At 43.6% G+C, this 19,446-nt stretch overlaps 2 long non-coding RNA genes and 11 other non-coding genes across 13 annotated transcripts; 1 reads left to right on the forward strand and 12 right to left on the reverse strand.

The window, feature by feature from the left end:
- On the reverse strand, positions 1-593 carry LOC115247710 (uncharacterized). Its single transcript, XR_003886812.1, has 2 exons — positions 422-593; positions 1-339 (listed from the first exon to the last, which is right to left on the reverse strand). It is a non-coding gene; the product is annotated as an uncharacterized lncRNA (long non-coding RNA).
- On the forward strand, positions 555-4,549 carry LOC115247711 (uncharacterized). Its single transcript, XR_003886813.1, has 2 exons — positions 555-666; positions 4,105-4,549. It is a non-coding gene; the product is annotated as an uncharacterized lncRNA (long non-coding RNA).
- Positions 4,550-7,011: 2,462 nt separating this feature from the next.
- LOC115247729 (5S ribosomal RNA) lies at positions 7,012-7,130 on the reverse strand. Its single transcript, XR_003886832.1, has one exon. It is a non-coding gene; the product is annotated as a 5S ribosomal RNA (ribosomal RNA).
- A 1,064-nt stretch (positions 7,131-8,194) lies between these two features.
- On the reverse strand, positions 8,195-8,313 carry LOC115247794 (5S ribosomal RNA). The gene has a single exon (XR_003886892.1). It is a non-coding gene; the product is annotated as a 5S ribosomal RNA (ribosomal RNA).
- Positions 8,314-9,399: 1,086 nt separating this feature from the next.
- LOC115247730 (5S ribosomal RNA) lies at positions 9,400-9,518 on the reverse strand. The gene has a single exon (XR_003886833.1). It is a non-coding gene; the product is annotated as a 5S ribosomal RNA (ribosomal RNA).
- Positions 9,519-10,582: 1,064 nt separating this feature from the next.
- Positions 10,583-10,701, reverse strand: LOC115247733 (5S ribosomal RNA). Its single transcript, XR_003886836.1, has one exon. It is a non-coding gene; the product is annotated as a 5S ribosomal RNA (ribosomal RNA).
- Positions 10,702-11,797: 1,096 nt separating this feature from the next.
- Positions 11,798-11,916, reverse strand: LOC115247736 (5S ribosomal RNA). The gene has a single exon (XR_003886839.1). It is a non-coding gene; the product is annotated as a 5S ribosomal RNA (ribosomal RNA).
- Positions 11,917-12,958: 1,042 nt separating this feature from the next.
- On the reverse strand, positions 12,959-13,077 carry LOC115247795 (5S ribosomal RNA). Its single transcript, XR_003886893.1, has one exon. It is a non-coding gene; the product is annotated as a 5S ribosomal RNA (ribosomal RNA).
- Positions 13,078-14,108: 1,031 nt separating this feature from the next.
- On the reverse strand, positions 14,109-14,227 carry LOC115247732 (5S ribosomal RNA). The gene has a single exon (XR_003886835.1). It is a non-coding gene; the product is annotated as a 5S ribosomal RNA (ribosomal RNA).
- Positions 14,228-15,265: 1,038 nt separating this feature from the next.
- On the reverse strand, positions 15,266-15,384 carry LOC115247796 (5S ribosomal RNA). The gene has a single exon (XR_003886894.1). It is a non-coding gene; the product is annotated as a 5S ribosomal RNA (ribosomal RNA).
- Positions 15,385-16,451: 1,067 nt separating this feature from the next.
- LOC115247797 (5S ribosomal RNA) lies at positions 16,452-16,570 on the reverse strand. Its single transcript, XR_003886895.1, has one exon. It is a non-coding gene; the product is annotated as a 5S ribosomal RNA (ribosomal RNA).
- A 1,045-nt stretch (positions 16,571-17,615) lies between these two features.
- LOC115247740 (5S ribosomal RNA) lies at positions 17,616-17,734 on the reverse strand. Its single transcript, XR_003886843.1, has one exon. It is a non-coding gene; the product is annotated as a 5S ribosomal RNA (ribosomal RNA).
- A 1,044-nt stretch (positions 17,735-18,778) lies between these two features.
- Positions 18,779-18,897, reverse strand: LOC115247799 (5S ribosomal RNA). Its single transcript, XR_003886897.1, has one exon. It is a non-coding gene; the product is annotated as a 5S ribosomal RNA (ribosomal RNA).
- Between the last annotated feature and the right edge of the window lie 549 nt (positions 18,898-19,446).

Below are 19,446 nucleotides of genomic sequence, written 5' to 3' on the forward strand. Positions count from 1 at the left end.
TTGTGCTATTCAGCCACCTATTTTATTTTTAGAGCTGATTCAGAAACATTCTAATAAAGTGAGACTCTACAAGGCAAATATTTCTTTTTTAAGGCTCTTTATATGTGATGCAATTCTTATTGAGCAAAACAGGCATTTAGTGCATCAGATGTTTGGGTTGGTAATCTTGCCCATGAAGAGGATATTATCTGAGCTGTGGTCAGTGATGATAACCATGAAGGGACGATTAAACTTCAGGACTGGAACATAATAATAGGAGTGAAGTGTTATTGTGATGCCTGTAGCAGCTGCGGCAGTGGCTCCAGCCTCATCGACATCCAGGGTAGCTTGATGGACAACCTACAAGAAATACCAGACATAACTAATTGTCAGAAAGAAATCTGTGCTCATTGTTGATGCTGTTCCTGTTTTCCATCTTTACCTCTGAGACTGCCAGTTGTTGCCCCTCTGCAATACCACTCAAGTCTGCCCTGTCACCAAACATGTCTACCATCCCCATTTCAGTCAACACAGTCTTCAGTGAGTATGACGTTTTGATGGAGAATTTGGGAATATAAACACTGTATTTCCTGGGGAACAGACACAACCATGAGGTGACGGACAGGAGCCAACCGCCACATCAATAACCAAGAGTTAGCCGTTGAGTCTCCATTTTACTTCCTCCTGGTAACGTATTGCGTCACTTCCTGTCTTCTCAATCGTTCGTTGGTTGCATTGTGCACGGTGTGTTGTATTCACTTAATATTGAACACTTGGTGTGTTGTATTCACTTTACTTAAAATTTGAACGCTTGGGACATTCCAGTCACCCGATAACAACAGTGAGAAACAACCCATATGAAACAAATACAGGGCTTCGCCGATTATTCGCCTCAGGTCTCGGTGCCCAGCCATGTCTCAACTTGTCTAAGCCTGTTTGTGTGTGTAAGTGTGTTGTATGCATGTGTGTGTGTCCTTTTCTTGATTCTCTTGTTCTCTTTGCTGTTTTTATCCTTTGTGAGGCACTTTGTGCTACCTAGCGTATGAAAAATGCCATATAAATAAAGATTGATATTGATATTAGCGTTAGCATGGCCTCACCGTCTGTTCCACCCGGTGTCTTTGTCTGTTCAGCGTGTGAAATGTTTAGTTACTCCTCTGCCTCCCTTAGTGAAGGGAATAGGTGCAGAAAGTGTAGTTTATTTATGGCTATGGAGGCGAGACTTAGCGAGCTTGAGACGCGGTTCCGCAGCTTGGAGTTAGCTGGAGTTGCGTCAGGTAGCCAGGAGAAGCTAGCTGCTGCGGAGCCGCCTAGCGTAGCTTCAGCTAGCGGTCCCCCAGCAGCAGCCGAGCAGCCGGCTAGCCAGGGCGGCTGGGAGACGGTTCGCAGGAAGCGTAGCCCAAAACAAAGGCCCACGGTGCCCCACCACCCGCTTCCTGTGGCTAACTGCTTTTACCCACTCGGCGACACACCCGCTGAGAAACCGACCCTGGTAACCGACTCTGTTTTGCGCTACGTGAAGCCGACTCCAGCGACCATAGTTAAGAGCATTCCGGGGGCCGGAGCGGGCGACATAGAAGCAAATTTACGGCTGCTGGCGAGACGTAAACGTAAATTTGGTAAAGTTATTATTCACGTCGGAGCCAACGACACCCGGCTTCGTCAGTCGGAGGTCACTAAAATTAACTTGGAGTCGGTGTGTAACTACGCAAAAACGATGTGGGACTCCGTTGCATTCTCTGGTCCCCTCCCCAATCTGGCCATCGAGGAGATGTTTAGCCGCATGTCGTCGCTGTCACGGTGGTGCCCCGATAACCAGGTGGCCTTTAGACAGTTGGAACACTTTTTGGGGAAAACCTGGTCTGATCAAGAGAGACGGTGTCCGTCCCACACGGGATGGTGCCTCTCTCATTTCTAGTAATTTGGCTAATTTTATTAGACCTAAAGTGACCTGACAATCCAGGGTCCAGACCAGGATGCAGAGGTGTAGTCTTACACACCTCTCTGCTGCTTCCTTAGAACCCTCATCCACCAACAATAATATATTTAACACTATAGAGGTAGTCTCTGTTCCACGGTTAAAAGTTCCCCAAGCACAGAGCAGGGGAGCGGTCAATCACCATAATCTTATTAAAATTAATACCAAAGTACAAGTTGGAGAAACTAATATCACAATTATCCAGTTCATTTGAAAGCCTGACTCTTGGCATCACTCATCTGAACTGGAAGACAAAAAAGCCACTTCTGTTTGTAGTTGTATATCGGCCCCCTACTGGGCCACATTCAGAGTTCCTGTCTGAGTTCTCTGATTTCTTATCTGACTTGGTCCTTAGAACGGACAAAGTCATTATCATTGGAGACTTCCATATGGACGTTATAAATGACAGCTTCAGAAATGGCTTCATTTCATGACTTGAGTCAGTTGGTTTCCTCCAGCAGATAAACCAACCTTCCATATCCAACCTTTTTTTTTATCTCTAAAGTTCTTGAGAAGGTGGTGGTGACTCAGTTACTGGAGCACCTGCAGAGGAACAGCCTGTTTGAGATGTTTCAGTCAGGCTTTAGAGCTCATCACAGCACAGAAACAGCACTTCTTAAAGTCACTAATGATCTTCTCATAGCTTCCGATCATGGGCTGGTCTCTATGCTGGTTCTGCTGGACCTCAGTGCTGCTTTTGATCCAGTTGATCACAGCATCCTGTTACAGAGACTGGAACATGTGATTGGGATTAAAGGGACAGCACTAGACTGGTTTAGATCATATTTATCTGATAGATACCAGTTTGCTCATGTCCATGGTGTTCCCTCCTCATACAGTAGGGTTAGCCATGGAGTTCCTCAAGGTTCTGTACTCGGACCAATCCTCTTCACCTTGTACATGCTTCCCTTAGGGAACATTATTCGGCAGCATGGGATAAATGTTCATTGTTATGCTGATGACACTCACGCTTTATTTATCCATGAAAGCAGAGGAGACAGAGAAGTTAGTGAAGCTTCAGACCTGTCTTAAAGACATAAAGTCCTGGATGTCTTCAAATTTCCTCCTCCTTAACCCAGGAAAAACTGAGGTCACGGTGTTTGGTCCTGAACCTCTCAGGGATAGATTAGATCACATGATCACTCTAGATGGTATCTCATTAACATCTAGTCTCTCTGTGAGGAATCTAGAAGTAATTTTTGACCAAAATCTCTCCTTCAACTCACACATTAAATTAGTCTCTAGAAGTGCCTTTTTTTACCTGAGGAACATCACAAAGATCAGGAAGCTACTGACCCACCATGATGCTGAAAAGTTAGTCCAGCATTTGTTACTTCCAGGCTGGATATTAGAGTTGAAACAGAGCAACCCAGCAAAACCCTGCGTGAATGAACAAAAGACACAAACACAGGTACCTTGCAAGGGAGAGCGAGCAGCAGTTCACTCTGGAACACCCTCCGTCGCTCTGCTGCTCCCCTGCAAATCTCCTTCCTTTATTCACATCAGCTCATTATCCATGTGGAATTTTCACCTTCTCCCAAGATGCTTTTAGGGTTTCAGATAACAACCTCACAGTAAATCTGGTGCTCTGGACAAGTGTACTAAATCTAGAGAGGTGAAAAACACTGTTTCTTCTCCATGCACTTAGGTGCTAAACATACAAATGCATTTAAATGATAACAATATAATAATTATTCTCTCTCTCACATACGCACACATACACACACATACACACACATTTGCTGTAGAAAACACTGATAATGAGCACATTTGACATTAGGCCCCTCACCTGAACATTTCAGTAGGGTTGATGTTCACCTGTTTCATGTCAGTGAAGACATCAGAGGCATGGAACCTGCATCCATCCTCACTGGCAGCCAGTGTTTGGAGTGGGATCAACTATCAAAATTCAGAACCAAATCATGTCTGTGTTTGAACCTGTAGCCTCCTTTTAGCTGAGCTGGTGGTACCGTCACTACTAACGTACCGTTACAGCTGCTACGGGGACATTTGGGGGTTCTCAAAAGGGGCCCCGTTACCTGCTCCACTAGTTGCTGTAGCTCAGAAACACGTCTTTAGCTGTCTCCCGTCTGTAATGTCCAGATGGGACAGTTAATGGATTAATGGAGAACCTTTCTGTGTTCCAGCCCAACGGTCGGAGCAGGGAGTGCATCTTCTCAGAGATAGTGCTGGAAAACAATTACACAGCTCTGCAGAATGCTAAGGTTGAAGGCTGGTACGTTGCCTTCAGTCGGAAAGGGAGGCCCATCAAAGCCTCCAGGACAAGGCAGAACCAAAGAGAGGTCCACTTCATCAAGAGGCTCCACGCAGGCCCCCCTCCCTTCCCCAACATGGACCAGAGCAAACACTTTGAGTTTATCTGCTTTTCAGCCACAAGTCGAGCAAAGCGCAACAGGAAATCAGGCACCGTTTCCTAACAGCGAGACAAAAGGAGGCAGATATATAACAGATCCAACTTTATTTTTGTATATTTTCATGCAAAAATGTACATTGAAATATGGCTTTAACACAATAATTGTAATAATATTCCTGTAAAATGGTGCTGTGTAAATAAAGAAAGAATAAAGGAAAGTGACAAATTGATTTTGGAGGCTTGTTTCAGAGGTGAACAATGATGGTGAGTAAGACACAGAGAGGGATGAGTAGAGGGAAATCTCTACCCATATAAGCTGTGATCTTTTGAAGACAATTCAGATCATTTCTGTTTGCAGTATCCTGCACGGTAGGAAATCTGGAACTACTTTATAAAAACCAACACTGCCACCTGCTGGACATATGGTGCATGTACACTTAGATTTATCTATTTAAATGACCACGAAAAGAGAACTCTGAACATCATAGATTGGCCAGAGATGATCAACTGTCAGCCACAGAAGCAGGAGACGTCCACGCATTGTTACTAACAGTGCACAGTGACTGTGGTGGGACGTGGAGATGCTGGGAGACGTTTGGTGGAGCGTCTGGTCCATGAGGAGGTGTGTGGAATAAACCAGAGTCTGGTCCAGGAGGAGGTGTTTGGAATGAACCACTGTCTGGTCCATGAGGAGGTGTTTGCAATGAACCAGGGTCTGGTCCATGAGGAGGTGTGTGGAATAAACCAGAGTCTGGTCCAGGTGGAGGTGTTTGGAATAAACCAGAGTCTGGTCCAGGAGGAGGTGTTTGGAATGAACCAGGGTCTGGTCCAGGAGGAGGTGTGTGGAATAATCCAGGGTCTGGTCCAGGAGGAGGTGTGTGGAATGAACCAGGGTCTGGTCCAGGAGGAGGTGTTTGGAATGAACCAGGGTCTGGTCCACGAGGAGGTGTTAATAACCTGGTTTGCAGCACAGTGGATGGACTCATCTGTTGCTCCTGCTGTTGCACACTGGCTCTGCTCTTGCTCAAGGTCATCAGCATCAATGTCGCACATGCAGCCGAAGCTGCGGGTCGTTGTTTTGAAGGCCTGAGGCGGAGCCGTCGTTAACACATGTAACTCCTCGCCGCCCTTATCATCGCGTTGGGGTTTTGGATCTACCTTCGGCCTCTGATGGTCACCTGATGCCTCAGTCCCCATGAAGGCAACGGACAGCGGCTCAACAAGAGTTGACTGGACCGGTTTGGACGGCTTTGACCCAACTGGAGTGTTTCCCTCTCCGCCTGTGCTCAGTCTGGGCAGCGCCACACAGGGATCTGAATCAAGGGTGGGCCCGACACCACGTGTTGGGTTCCTAAGAACCTCAGGTTCCTCCTTACATCTGCTGTCTCCTTTAAGCTCTGCATCCAACCATGCATGCTGGGTTCCTGCGGTGGTGTGCTGCCTGTGCTCCACCATCACCGTCCTCCATCCACTGTAGTGCAGGAAGTCTGACAGACTGCTGATGTCGCTGTCGCTGTCTCTCCACTCGTCAGTCTTACTACAGTACAGCAGCACCCCATCTTCTGCAGCCTGAAGCCTGATCGGACGAGATCGGGCGTTCTCAGGGTGGTATGGCCGTAAGCGAGAGCAGGTACAAGAAAATGGCCTTTTGAAGTTAATACACTCAAACTTATTTTCTTGAAACACTTATTCTGGTGGAGGTTGTCCATTTTGCTTTGTCACAGTCCAAACGTCAATGTTGGAGCAGCCTCCAATCCATTCCCCCCAAAAAGAAAAGGCTATATAGCCTATGAGCGTCATATCATCAAATCTGCCTAGAACGGCTCTTGGATGAGAGGTGAAACGCCTTCAAAAAAATCAAACAAGATTCAACTCCGATAAATGAAATCAACTTAAAAGCAATCGGCCATGGCCGGGAATCGGTGCCATGGCCGGGAATCGATCCCGGGCCGGTGCGGGCCAGTTGACAATTGCTGTAACAGACAACCTGACTGAAACCGCCTGAAGACCCCAGAGGGAGAGTTCGAATCCAGCTTTGGGCATTATCAAATAGAAGATATTTGATTGAAAAATTCACGATCATAAAAATGTTTAAAGAACATAGCAGTGTCTGTGAGGTTTATGAGCCACAAATGCTGCTCTTTTTAGGAGCACAGCCATCTATTAAACTGTAGTTTGTGTCATAGAATAGTTTTATTGACAAATTTTAAATTGCAAGTAGCAGATATGAACAGGGAAATGCTACGTTATCTTCTTATTCTGTTCCAAATAATCTGATGAGATAGGTGTGGAGTTAATTCAGTTGGGGATAAACAGATGGAATATTAGTGTTGTTAGTATGATACTTGAGTTCTTTAGAAATTGTTTTCAATTCAGGAATCTGCCGCCTTGAGTTGGCTTTTTTTGAAGACAAAAATATTGACAATAGTGTGGACCAAAGTGGGAAATTCAATTTTATTTAGACACAAACACACACACACACAGGCACGCATGGACGGACGCACGCACGCACGCACGCACACGCACACACACACACTCATAAAATATTAAATCTCAAACGATGTACAATAGTGCAACATTAAATCTCAATGTTAGAAGTACTTAAGAAGTGAATTACATCTGGCTGGATAATTATCAGGAACACTGGCGGCCTCTGCTGACCCAGTGGAAGAGTGCAAAATGCTTACAGCACCTGGTATTCCCAGGTGGTCTCCCATCCAAGTACTAACCAGGCCCGACCCTGCTTAGCTTCCGAGATCGGACGAGATCGGGCGTTCTCAGGGTGGTATGGCCGTAAGCGAGAGCAAGTACAAGAAAATGGCCTTTTGAAGTTAATACACTCAAACTTATTTTCTTGAAACACTTATTCTGGTGGAGGTTGTCCATTTTGCTTTGTCACAGTCCAAACGTCAATGTTGGAGCAGCCTCCAATCCATTCCCCCCAAAAAGAAAAGGCTATATAGCCTATGAGCATCATATCATCAAATCTGCCTAGAACGGCTCTTGGATGAGAGGTGAAACGCCTTCAAAAAAATCAAACAAGATTCAACTCCGATAAATGAAATCAACTTAAAAGCAATCGGCCATGGCCGGGAATCGGTGCCATGGCCGGGAATCGATCCCGGGCCGGTGCGGGCCAGTTGACAATTGCTGTAACAGACAACCTGACTGAAACCGCCTGAAGACCCCAGAGGGAGAGTTCGAATCCAGCTTTGGGCATTATCAAATAGAAGATATTTGATTGAAAAATTCACGATCATAAAAATGTTTAAAGAACATAGCAGTGTCTGTGAGGTTTATGAGCCACAAATGCTGCTCTTTTTAGGAGCACAGCCATCTATTAAACTGTAGTTTGTGTCATAGAATAGTTTTATTGACAAATTTTAAATTGCAAGTAGCAGATATGAACAGGGAAATGCTACGTTATCTTCTTATTCTGTTCCAAATAATCTGATGAGATAGGTGTGGAGTTAATTCAGTTGGGGATAAACAGATGGAATATTAGTGTTGTTAGTATGATACTTGAGTTCTTTAGAAATTGTTTTCAATTCAGGAATCTGCCGCCTTGAGTTGGCTTTTTTTGAAGACAAAAATATTGACAATAGTGTGGACCAAAGTGGGAAATTCAATTTTATTTAGACACAAACACACACACACACAGGCACGCATGGACGGACGCACGCACGCACGCACGCACACGCACACACACACACACACACTCATAAAATATTAAATCTCAAACGATGTACAATAGTGCAACATTAAATCTCAATGTTAGAAGTACTTAAGAAGTGAATTACATCTGGCTGGATAATTATCATGAACACTGGCGGCCTCTGCTGACCCAGTGGAAGAGTGCAAAAAGCTTACAGCACCTGGTATTCCCAGGCGGTCTCCCATCCAAGTACTAACCAGGCCCGACCCTGCTTAGCTTCCGAGATCGGACGAGATCGGGCGTTCTCAGGGTGGTATGGCCGTAAGCGAGAGCAAGTACAAGAAAATGGCCTTTTGAAGTTAATACACTCAAACTTATTTTCTTGAAACACTTATTCTGGTGGAGGTTGTCCATTTTGCTTTGTCACAGTCCAAACGTCAATGTTGGAGCAGCCTCCAATCCATTCCCCCCAAAAAGAAAAGGCTATATAGCCTATGAGCATCATATCATCAAATCTGCCTAGAACGGCTCTTGGATGAGAGGTGAAACGCCTTCAAAAAAATCAAACAAGATTCAACTCCGATAAATGAAATCAACTTAAAAGCAATCGGCCATGGCCGGGAATCGGTGCCATGGCCGGGAATCGATCCCGGGCCGGTGCGGGCCAGTTGACAATTGCTGTAACAGACAACCTGACTGAAACCGCCTGAAGACCCCAGAGGGAGAGTTCGAATCCAGCTTTGGGCATTATCAAATAGAAGATATTTGATTGAAAAATTCACGATCATAAAAATGTTTAAAGAACATAGCAGTGTCTGTGAGGTTTATGAGCCACAAATGCTGCTCTTTTTAGGAGCACAGCCATCTATTAAACTGTAGTTTGTGTCATAGCATAGTTTTATTGACAAATTTTAAATTGCAAGTAGCAGATATGAACAGGGAAATGCTACGTTATCTTCTTATTCTGTTCCAAATAATCTGATGAGATAGGTGTGGAGTTAATTCAGTTGGGGATAAACAGATGGAATATTAGTGTTGTTAGTATGATACTTGAGTTCTTTAGAAATTGTTTTCAATTCAGGAATCTGCCGCCTTGAGTTGGCTTTTTTTGAAGACAAAAATATTGACAATAGTGTGGACCAAAGTGGGAAATTCAATTTTATTTAGACACAAACACACACACACACAGGCACGCATGGACGGACGCACGCACGCACACACACGCACACACACACACACACACACACGCACGCACACACACACACACACTCATAAAATATTAAATCTCAAACGATGTACAATAGTGCAACATTAAATCTCAATGTTAGAAGTACTTAAGAAGTGAATTACATCTGGCTGGATAATTATCATGAACACTGGCGGCCTCTGCTGACCCAGTGGAAGAGTGCAAAAAGCTTACAGCACCTGGTATTCCCAGGCGGTCTCCCATCCAAGTACTAACCAGGCCCGACCCTGCTTAGCTTCCGAGATCTGACGAGATCGGGCGTTCTCAGGGTGGTATGGCCGTAAGCGAGAGCAGGTACAAGAAAATGGCCTTTTGAAGTTAATACACTCAAACTTATTTTCTTGAAACACTTATTCTGGTGGAGGTTGTCCATTTTGCTTTGTCACAGTCCAAACGTCAATGTTGGAGCAGCCTCCAATCCATTCCCCCCAAAAAGAAAAGGCTATATAGCCTATGAGCGTCATATCATCAAATCTGCCTAGAACGGCTCTTGGATGAGAGGTGAAACGCCTTCAAAAAAATCAAACAAGATTCAACTCCGATAAATGAAATCAACTTAAAAGCAATCGGCCATGGCCGGGAATCGGTGCCATGGCCGGGAATCGATCCCGGGCCGGTGCGGGCCAGTTGACAATTGCTGTAACAGACAACCTGACTGAAACCGCCTGAAGACCCCAGAGGGAGAGTTCGAATCCAGCTTTGGGCATTATCAAATAGAAGATATTTGATTGAAAAATTCACGATCATAAAAATGTTTAAAGACCATAGCAGTGTCTGTGAGGTTTATGAGCCGCAAATGCTGCTCTTTTTAGGAGCACAGCCATCTATTAAACTGTAGTTTGTGTCATAGAATAGTTTTATTGACAAATTTTAAATTGCAAGTAGCAGATATGAACAGGGAAATGCTACGTTATCTTCTTATTCTGTTCCAAATAATCTGATGAGATAGGTGTGGAGTTAATTCAGTTGGGGATAAACAGATGGAATATTAGTGTTGTTAGTATGATACTTGAGTTCTTTAGAAATTGTTTTCAATTCAGGAATCTGCCGCCTTGAGTTGGCTTTTTTTGAAGACAAAAATATTGACAATAGTGTGGACCAAAGTGGGAAATTCAATTTTATTTAGACACAAACACACACACACACAGGCACGCATGGACGGACGCACGCACGCACGCACACACACGCACGCACACACACACACACTCATAAAATATTAAATCTCAAACGATGTACAATAGTGCAACATTAAATCTCAATGTTAGAAGTACTTAAGAAGTGAATTACATCTGGCTGGATAATTATCAGGAACACTGGCGGCCTCTGCTGACCCAGTGGAAGAGTGCAAAATGCTTACAGCACCTGGTATTCCCAGGCGGTCTCCCATCCAAGTACTAACCAGGCCCGACCCTGCTTAGCTTCCGAGATCAGACGAGATCGGGCGTTCTCAGGGTGGTATGGCCGTAAGCGAGAGCAGGTACAAGAAAATGGCCTTTTGAAGTTAATACACTCAAACTTATTTTCTTGAAACACTTATTCTGGTGGAGGTTGTCCATTTTGCTTTGTCACAGTCCAAACGTCAATGTTGGAGCAGCCTCCAATCCATTCCCCCCAAAAAGAAAAGGCTATATAGCCTATGAGCGTCATATCATCAAATCTGCCTAGAACGGCTCTTGGATGAGAGGTGAAACGCCTTCAAAAAAATCAAACAAGATTCAACTCCGATAAATGAAATCAACTTAAAAGCAATCGGCCATGGCCGGGAATCGGTGCCATGGCCGGGAATCGATCCCGGGCCGGTGCGGGCCAGTTGACAATTGCTGTAACAGACAACCTGACTGAAACCGCCTGAAGACCCCAGAGGGAGAGTTCGAATCCAGCTTTGGGCATTATCAAATAGAAGATATTTGATTGAAAAATTCACGATCATAAAAATGTTTAAAGAACATAGCAGTGTCTGTGAGGTTTATGAGCCACAAATGCTGCTCTTTTTAGGAGCACAGCCATCTATTAAACTGTAGTTTGTGTCATAGCATAGTTTTATTGACAAATTTTAAATTGCAAGTAGCAGATATGAACAGGGAAATGCTACGTTATCTTCTTATTCTGTTCCAAATAATCTGATGAGATAGGTGTGGAGTTAATTCAGTTGGGGATAAACAGATGGAATATTAGTGTTGTTAGTATGATACTTGAGTTCTTTAGAAATTGTTTTCAATTCAGGAATCTGCCGCCTTGAGTTGGCTTTTTTTGAAGACAAAAATATTGACAATAGTGTGGACCAAAGTGGGAAATTCAATTTTATTTAGACACAAACACACACACACACAGGCACGCATGGACGGACGCACGCACACACACGCACACACACACAAACACACACACACGCACGCACACACACACACACACACACACACACACTCATAAAATATTAAATCTCAAACGATGTACAATAGTGCAACATTAAATCTCAATGTTAGAAGTACTTAAGAAGTGAATTACATCTGGCTGGATAATTATCAGGAACACTGGCGGCCTCTGCTGACCCAGTGGAAGAGTGCAAAAAGCTTACAGCACCTGGTATTCCCAGGCGGTCTCCCATCCAAGTACTAACCAGGCCCGACCCTGCTTAGCTTCCGAGATCGGACGAGATCGGGCATTCTCAGGGTGGTATGGCCGTAAGCGAAAGCAGGGACAAGAAAATGGCCTTTTGAAGTTAATACACTCAAACTTATTTTCTTGAAACATTTATTCTGGTGGAGGTTGTCCATTTTGCTTTGTCACAGTCCAAACCTCAATGTTGGAGCAGCCTCCAATCCATTTCCCCAAAAAAGAAAAGGCTATATAGCCTATGAGCGCCATATCATCAAATCTGCGTAGATCGGCTCTTGGATGAGAGGTGAAACGCCTTCAAAAAAATCAAACAAGATTCAACTCCGATAAATGAAATCAACTTAAAAGCAATGTGCCATGGCCGGGAATCGGTGCCATGGCCGGGAATCGATCCCGGGCCGGTGCGGGCCAGTTGACAATTGATGTAACAGACAACCTGACTGAAACCTCCCGGAGACCCCAGAGGGAGAGTTCGAATCCAGCTTTGGGCATTATCAAAGAGAAGATGTTTGATTGAAAAATTCACGATCATAAAAATGTTTAAAGTGCATAGCAGTGTCTGTGAGGTTTATGAGCCACAAATGCTGCTCTTTTTAGGAGCACAGCCATCTATTAAACTGTAGTTTGTGTCATAGCATAGTTTTATTGACAAATTCTAAATTGCAAGTAGCAGATATGAACAGGGAAATGCTACGTTATCTGCTCATTCTGTTACAAATAATCTGATGAGATAGGTGTGGAGTTAATTCAGTTGGGGATAGACAGATGGAATATTAGTGTTGTTAGTATGATACTTGAGTTCTTTAGATATTGTTTTCAATTCAGGAATCTGCCGCCTTGAGTTGGCTTTTTTTGAAGACAGAAATGTTGACAATAGTGTGGACCAAAGTGGGAAATTCAATTTTATTTAAACACACACACGCACACACACACGCACGCACGCACGCACGCACGCACGCACACACACACTCATAAAATATTAAATCTCAAACGATGTACAATAGTGCAACATTAAATCTCAATGTTAGAAGTACTTAAGAAGCGAATTACATCTGGCTGGATAATTATCAGGAACACTGGCGGCCTCTGCTGACCCAGTGGAAGAGTGCAAAAAGCTTACAGCACCTGGTATTCCCAGGCGGTCTCCCATCCAAGTACTAACCAGGCCCGACCCTGCTTAGCTTCCGAGATCGGACGAGATCGGGCGTTCTCAGGGTGGTATGGCCGTAAGCGAAAGCAGGGACAAGAAAATGGCCTTTTGAAGTTAATACACTCAAACTTATTTTCTTGAAACATTTATTCTGGTGGAGGTTGTCCATTTTGCTTTGTCACAGTCCAAACCTCAATGTTGGAGCAGCCTCCAATCCATTTCCCCAAAAAAGAAAAGGCTATATAGCCTATGAGCGCCATATCATCAAATCTGCGTAGATCGGCTCTTGGATGAGAGGTGAAACGCCTTCAAAAAAATCAAACAAGATTCAACTCCGATAAATGGAATCAACTTAAAAGCAATGTGCCATGGCCGGGAATCGGTGCCATGGCCGGGAATCGATCCCAGGCCGGTGCGGGCCAGTTGACAATTGATGTAACAAACAACCTGACTGAAACCTCCCGGAGACCCCAGAGGGAGAGTTCGAATCCAGCTTTGGGCATTATCAAAGAGAAGATGTTTGATTGAAAAATTCACGATCATAAAAATGTTTAAAGTGCATAGCAGTGTCTGTGAGGTTTATAAGCCACAAATGCTGCTCTTTTTAGGAGCACAGCCATCTATTAAACTGTAGTTTGTGTCATAGCATAGTTTTATTGACAAATTCTAAATTGCAAGTAGCAGATATGAACAGGGAAATGCTACGTTATCTGCTCATTCTGTTACAGATAATCTGATGAGATAGGTGTGGAGTTAATTCAGTTGGGGATAGACAGATGGAATATTAGTGTTGTTAGTATGATACTTGAGTTCTTTAGATATTGTTTTCAATTCAGGAATCTGCCGCCTTGAGTTGGCTTTTTTTTGAAGACAGAAATGTTGACAATAGTGTGGACCAAAGTGGGAAATTCAATTTTATTTAAACACACACACGCACGCACGCACGCACGCACGCACGCACACACACACTCATAAAATATTAAATCTCAAACGATGTACAATAGTGCAACATTAAATCTCAATGTTAGAAGTACTTAAGAAGTGAATTACATCTGGCTGGATAATTATCAGGAACACTGGCGGCCTCTGCTGACCCAGTGGAAGAGTGCAAAATGCTTACAGCACCTGGTGTTCCCAGGCGGTCTCCCATCCAAGTACTAACCAGGCCCGACCCTGCTTAGCTTCCGAGATCGGACGAGATCGGGCGTTCTCAGGGTGGTATGGCCGTAAGCGAAAGCAGGGACAAGAAAATGGCCTTTTGAAGTTAATACACCCAAAAACTTATTTTCTTGAAACATTTATTCCGGTGGAGGTTGTCCATTTTGCTTTGTCACAGTCCAAACCTCAATGTTGGAGCAGCCTCCAATCCATTTCCCCAAAAAAGAAAAGGCTATATAGCCTATGAGCGCCATATCATCAAATCTGCGTAGATCGGCTCTTGGATGAGAGGTGAAACGCCTTCAAAAAAATCAAACAAGATTCAACTCCGATAAATGAAATCAACTTAAAAGCAATGTGCCATGGCCGGGAATCGATCCCGAGCCGGTGCAGTCCAGTTGACAATTGCTGTAACAGACAACCTGATTGAAACCTCCTGAAGACCCCAGAGGGCGAGTTCGAATCCAGCTTTGGGCATTATCAAAGAGAAGATGTTTGATTGAAAAATTCACGATCATAAAAATGTTTAAAGTGCATAGCAGTGTATGTGAGGTTTATGAGCCAGAAATGCTGCTCTTTTTAGGAGCACAGCCATCTATTAAACTGTAGTTTGTGTCATAGCATAGTTTTATTGACAAATTCTAAATTGCAAGTCGCAGATATGAACAGGGAAATGCTACGTTATCTGCTTATTCTGTTACAAATAATCTGATGAGATAGGTGTGGAGTTAATTCAGTTGGGGATAGACAGATGGAATATTAGTGTTGTTAGTATGATACTTGAGTTCTTTAGATATTGTTTTCAATTCAGGAATCTGCCGCCTTGAGTTGGCTTTTTTTTGAAGACAGAAATGTTGACAATAGTGTGGACCAAAGTGGGAAATTCAATTTTATTTAAACACAAACACACACACGCACGCACGCACGCACGCACGCACACACACACACACACACACACACACACACACTCATAAAATATTAAATCTCAAACGATGTACAATAGTGCAACATTAAATCTCAATGTTAGAAGTACTTAAGAAGTGAATTACATCTGGCTGGATAATTATCAGGAACACTGGCGGCCTCTGCTGACCCAGTGGAAGAGTGCAAAAAGCTTACAGCACCTGGTATTCCCAGGCGGTCTCCCATCCAAGTACTAACCAGGCCCGACCCTGCTTAGCTTCCGAGATCGGACGAGATCGGGCGTTCTCAGGGTGGTATGGCCGTAAGCGAAAGCAGGGACAAGAAAATGGCCTTTTGAAGTTAATACACCCAAAAACTTATTTTCTTGAAACATTTATTCTGGTGGAGGTTGTCCATTTTGCTTTGTCACAGTCCAAACCTCAATGTTGGAGCAGCCTCCAATCCATTTCCCCAAAAAAGAAAAGGCTATATAGCCTATGAGCGCCATATCATCAAATCTGCGTAGATCGGCTCTTGGATGAGAGGTGAAACGCCTTCAAAAAAATCAAACAAGATTCAACTCCGATAAATGAAATCAACTTAAAAGCAATGTGCCATGGCCGGGAATCGGTGCCATGGCCGGGAATCGATCCCGGGCCGGTGCGGGCCAGTTGACAATTGATGTAACAGACAACCTGACTGAAACCTCCTGAAGGCCCCAGAGGGAGAGTTCGAATCCAGCTTTGGGCATTATCAAAGAGAAGATGTTTGATTGAAAAATTCACGATCATAAAAATGTTTAAAGTGCATAGCAGTGTCTGTGAGGTTTATGAGCCACAAATGCTGCTCTTTTTAGGAGCACAGCCATCTATTAAACTGTAGTTTGTGTCATAGCATAGTTTTATTGACAAATTCTAAATTGCAAGTAGCAGATATGAACAGGGAAATGCTACGTTATCTGCTCATTCTGTTACAAATAATCTGATGAGATAGGTGTGGAGTTAATTCAGTTGAAGATAGACAGATGGAATATTAGTGTTGTTAGTATGATACTTGAGTTCTTTAGATATTGTTTTCAATTCAGGAATCTGCCGCCTTGAGTTGACTTTTTTTTGAAGACAGAAATGTTGACAATAGTGTGGACCAAAGTGGGAAATTCAATTTTATTTAAACACAAACACACACACGCACGCACGCACGCACGCACGCACGCACGCACGCACACACACACACACACACACACACACACACTCATAAAATATTAAATCTCAAACGATGTACAATAGTGCAACATTAAATTTCAATGTTAGAAGTACTTAAGAAGTGAATTACATCTGGCTGGATAATTATCAGGAACACTGGCGGCCTCTGCTGACCCAGTGGAAGAGTGCAAAAAGCTTACAGCACCTGGTATTCCCAGGCGGTCTCCCATCCAAGTACTAACCAGGCCCGACCCTGCTTAGCTTCCGAGATCGGACGAGATCGGGCGTTCTCAGGGTGGTATGGCCGTAAGCGAAAGCAGGGACAAGAAAATGGCCTTTTGAAGTTAATACACTCAAACTTATTTTCTTGAAACATTTATTCTGGTGGAGGTTGTCCATTTTGCTTTGTCACAGTCCAAACCTCAATGTTGGAGCAGCCTCCAATCCATTTCCCCAAAAAAGAAAAGGCTATATAGCCTATGAGCGCCATATCATCAAATCTGCGTAGATCGGCTCTTGGATGAGAGGTGAAACGCCTTCAAAAAAATCAAACAAGATTCAACTCCGATAAATGAAATCAACTTAAAAGCAATGTGCCATGGCCGGGAATCGGTGCCATGGCCGGGAATCGATCCCGGGCCGGTGCGGGCCAGTTGACAATTGATGTAACAGACAACCTGACTGAAACCTCCCGGAGACCCCAGAGGGAGAGTTCGAATCCAGCTTTGGGCATTATCAAAGAGAAGATGTTTGATTGAAAAATTCACGATCATAAAAATGTTTAAAGTGCATAGCAGTGTCTGTGAGGTTTATGAGCCACAAATGCTGCTCTTTTTAGGAGCACAGCCATCTATTAAACTGTAGTTTGTGTCATAGCATAGTTTTATTGACAAATTCTAAATTGCAAGTAGCAGATATGAACAGGGAAATGCTACGTTATCTGCTCATTCTGTTACAAATAATCTGATGAGATAGGTGTGGAGTTAATTCAGTTGGGGATAGACAGATGGAATATTAGTGTTGTTAGTATGATACTTGAGTTCTTTAGATATTGTTTTCAATTCCGGAATCTGCCGCCTTGAGTTGGCCTTTTTTTGAAGACAGAAATGTTGACAATAGTGTGGACCAAAGTGGGAAATTCAATTTTATTTAAACACAAACACACACACACACGCACGGATGCACACACACAGACACACACACACACACACACTCATAAAATATTAAATCTCAAACGATGTACAAAAGTGCAACATTAAATCTCAATGTTAGAAGTACTTAAGAAGTGAATTACATCTGGCTGGATAATTATCAGGAACACTGGCGGCCTCTGCTGACCCAGTGGAAGAGTGCAAAAAGCTTACAGCACCTGGTATTCCCAGGCGGTCTCCCATCCAAGTACTAACCAGGCCCGACCCTGCTTAGCTTCCGAGATCGGACGAGATCGGGCTTTCTCAGGGTGGTATGGCCGTAAGCGAGAGCAAGCGAAAGAAAATGGCCTTTTTAAGTTAATACACTCAAACTTATTTTCTTGAAACACTTATTCTGGTGGAGGTTGTCCATTTTTCTTTGTCACAGTCCAAACCTCAATGTTGGAGCAGCCTCCAATCCATTTCCCCAAAAAAGAAAAGGCTATATAGCCTATGAGCGCCATATCATCAAATCTGCGTAGATCGGCTCTTGAATGAGAGGTGAAACGCCTTCAAAAAAATCAAACAAGATTCAACTCCGATAAATGAAATCAACTTAAAAGCAATCGGCCATGGCCGGGAATCGGTGCCATGGCCGGGAATCGATCACTGGCCGGTGCAGGCCAGTTGACAATTGCTGTAACACACAACCTGATTGAAACCTCCTGAAGACCCCAGAGGGCGAGTTCGAATCCAGCTTTGGGCATTATCAAAGAGAAGATATTTGATTGAAAAATTCACGATCATAAAATGTTTAAACGGCATAGCAGTGTCTGTGAGGTTTATGAGCCACAAATGCTGCTCTTTTTAGGAGCACAGCCATCTATTAAACTGTAGTTTGTGTCATAGCATAGTTTTATTGACAAATTCTAAATTGCAAGTAGCAGATATGAACAGGGAAATGCTACGTTATCTGCTTATTCTGTTACAAATAATCTGATGAGATAGGTGTGGACTTAATTCAGTTGGGGATAGACAGATGGAATATTAGTGTTGTTAGTATGATACTTGAGTTCTTTAGATATTGTTTTCAATTCAGGAATCTGCCGCCTTGAGTTGGCTTTTTTTTGAAGACAGAAATGTTGACAATAGTGTGGACCAAAGTGGGAAATTCAATTTTATTTAAACACAAACACACACACGCACGCACGCACGCACGCACACACACACACACACACACACACACTCATAAAATATTAAATCTCAAACGATGTACAATAGTGCAACATTAAATCTCAATGTTAGAAGTACTTAAGAAGTGAATTACATCTGGCTGGATAATTATCAGGAACACTGGCGGCCTCTGCTGACCCAGTGGAAGAGTGCAAAAAGCTTACAGCACCTGGTATTCCCAGGCGGTCTCCCATCCAAGTACTAACCAGGCCCGACCCTGCTTAGCTTCCGAGATCGGACGAGATCGGGCGTTCTCAGGGTGGTATGGCCGTAAGCGAAAGCAGGGACAAGAAAATGGCCTTTTGAAGTTAATACACCCAAAACTTATTTTCTTGAAACATTTATTCTGGTGGAGGTTGTCCATTTTGCTTTGTCACAGTCCAAACCTCAATGTTGGAGCAGCCTCCAATCCATTTCCCCAAAAAAGAAAAGGCTATATAGCCTATGAGCGCCATATCATCAAATCTGCGTAGATCGGCTCTTGGATGAGAGGTGAAACGCCTTCAAAAAAAATCAAACAAGATTCAACTCCGATAAATGAAATCAACTTAAAAGCAATGTGCCATGGCCGGGAATCGGTGCCATGGCCGGGAATCGATCCCGGGCCGGTGCAGGCCAGTTGACAATTGCTGTAACAGACAACCTGATTGAAACCTCCTGAAGACCCCAGAGGGCGAGTTCGAATCCAGCTTTGGGCATTATCAAAGAGAAGATGTTTGATTGAAAATTCACGATCATAAAAATGTTTAAAGTGCATAGCAGTGTCTGTGAGGTTTATGAGCCACAAATGCTGCTCTTTTAGGAGCACAGCCATCTATTAAACTG

This window comes from Takifugu rubripes, chromosome 21 (genome assembly GCF_901000725.2).
Source record: "Takifugu rubripes chromosome 21, fTakRub1.2, whole genome shotgun sequence".
Lineage (NCBI taxonomy): Eukaryota > Metazoa > Chordata > Actinopteri > Tetraodontiformes > Tetraodontidae > Takifugu > Takifugu rubripes.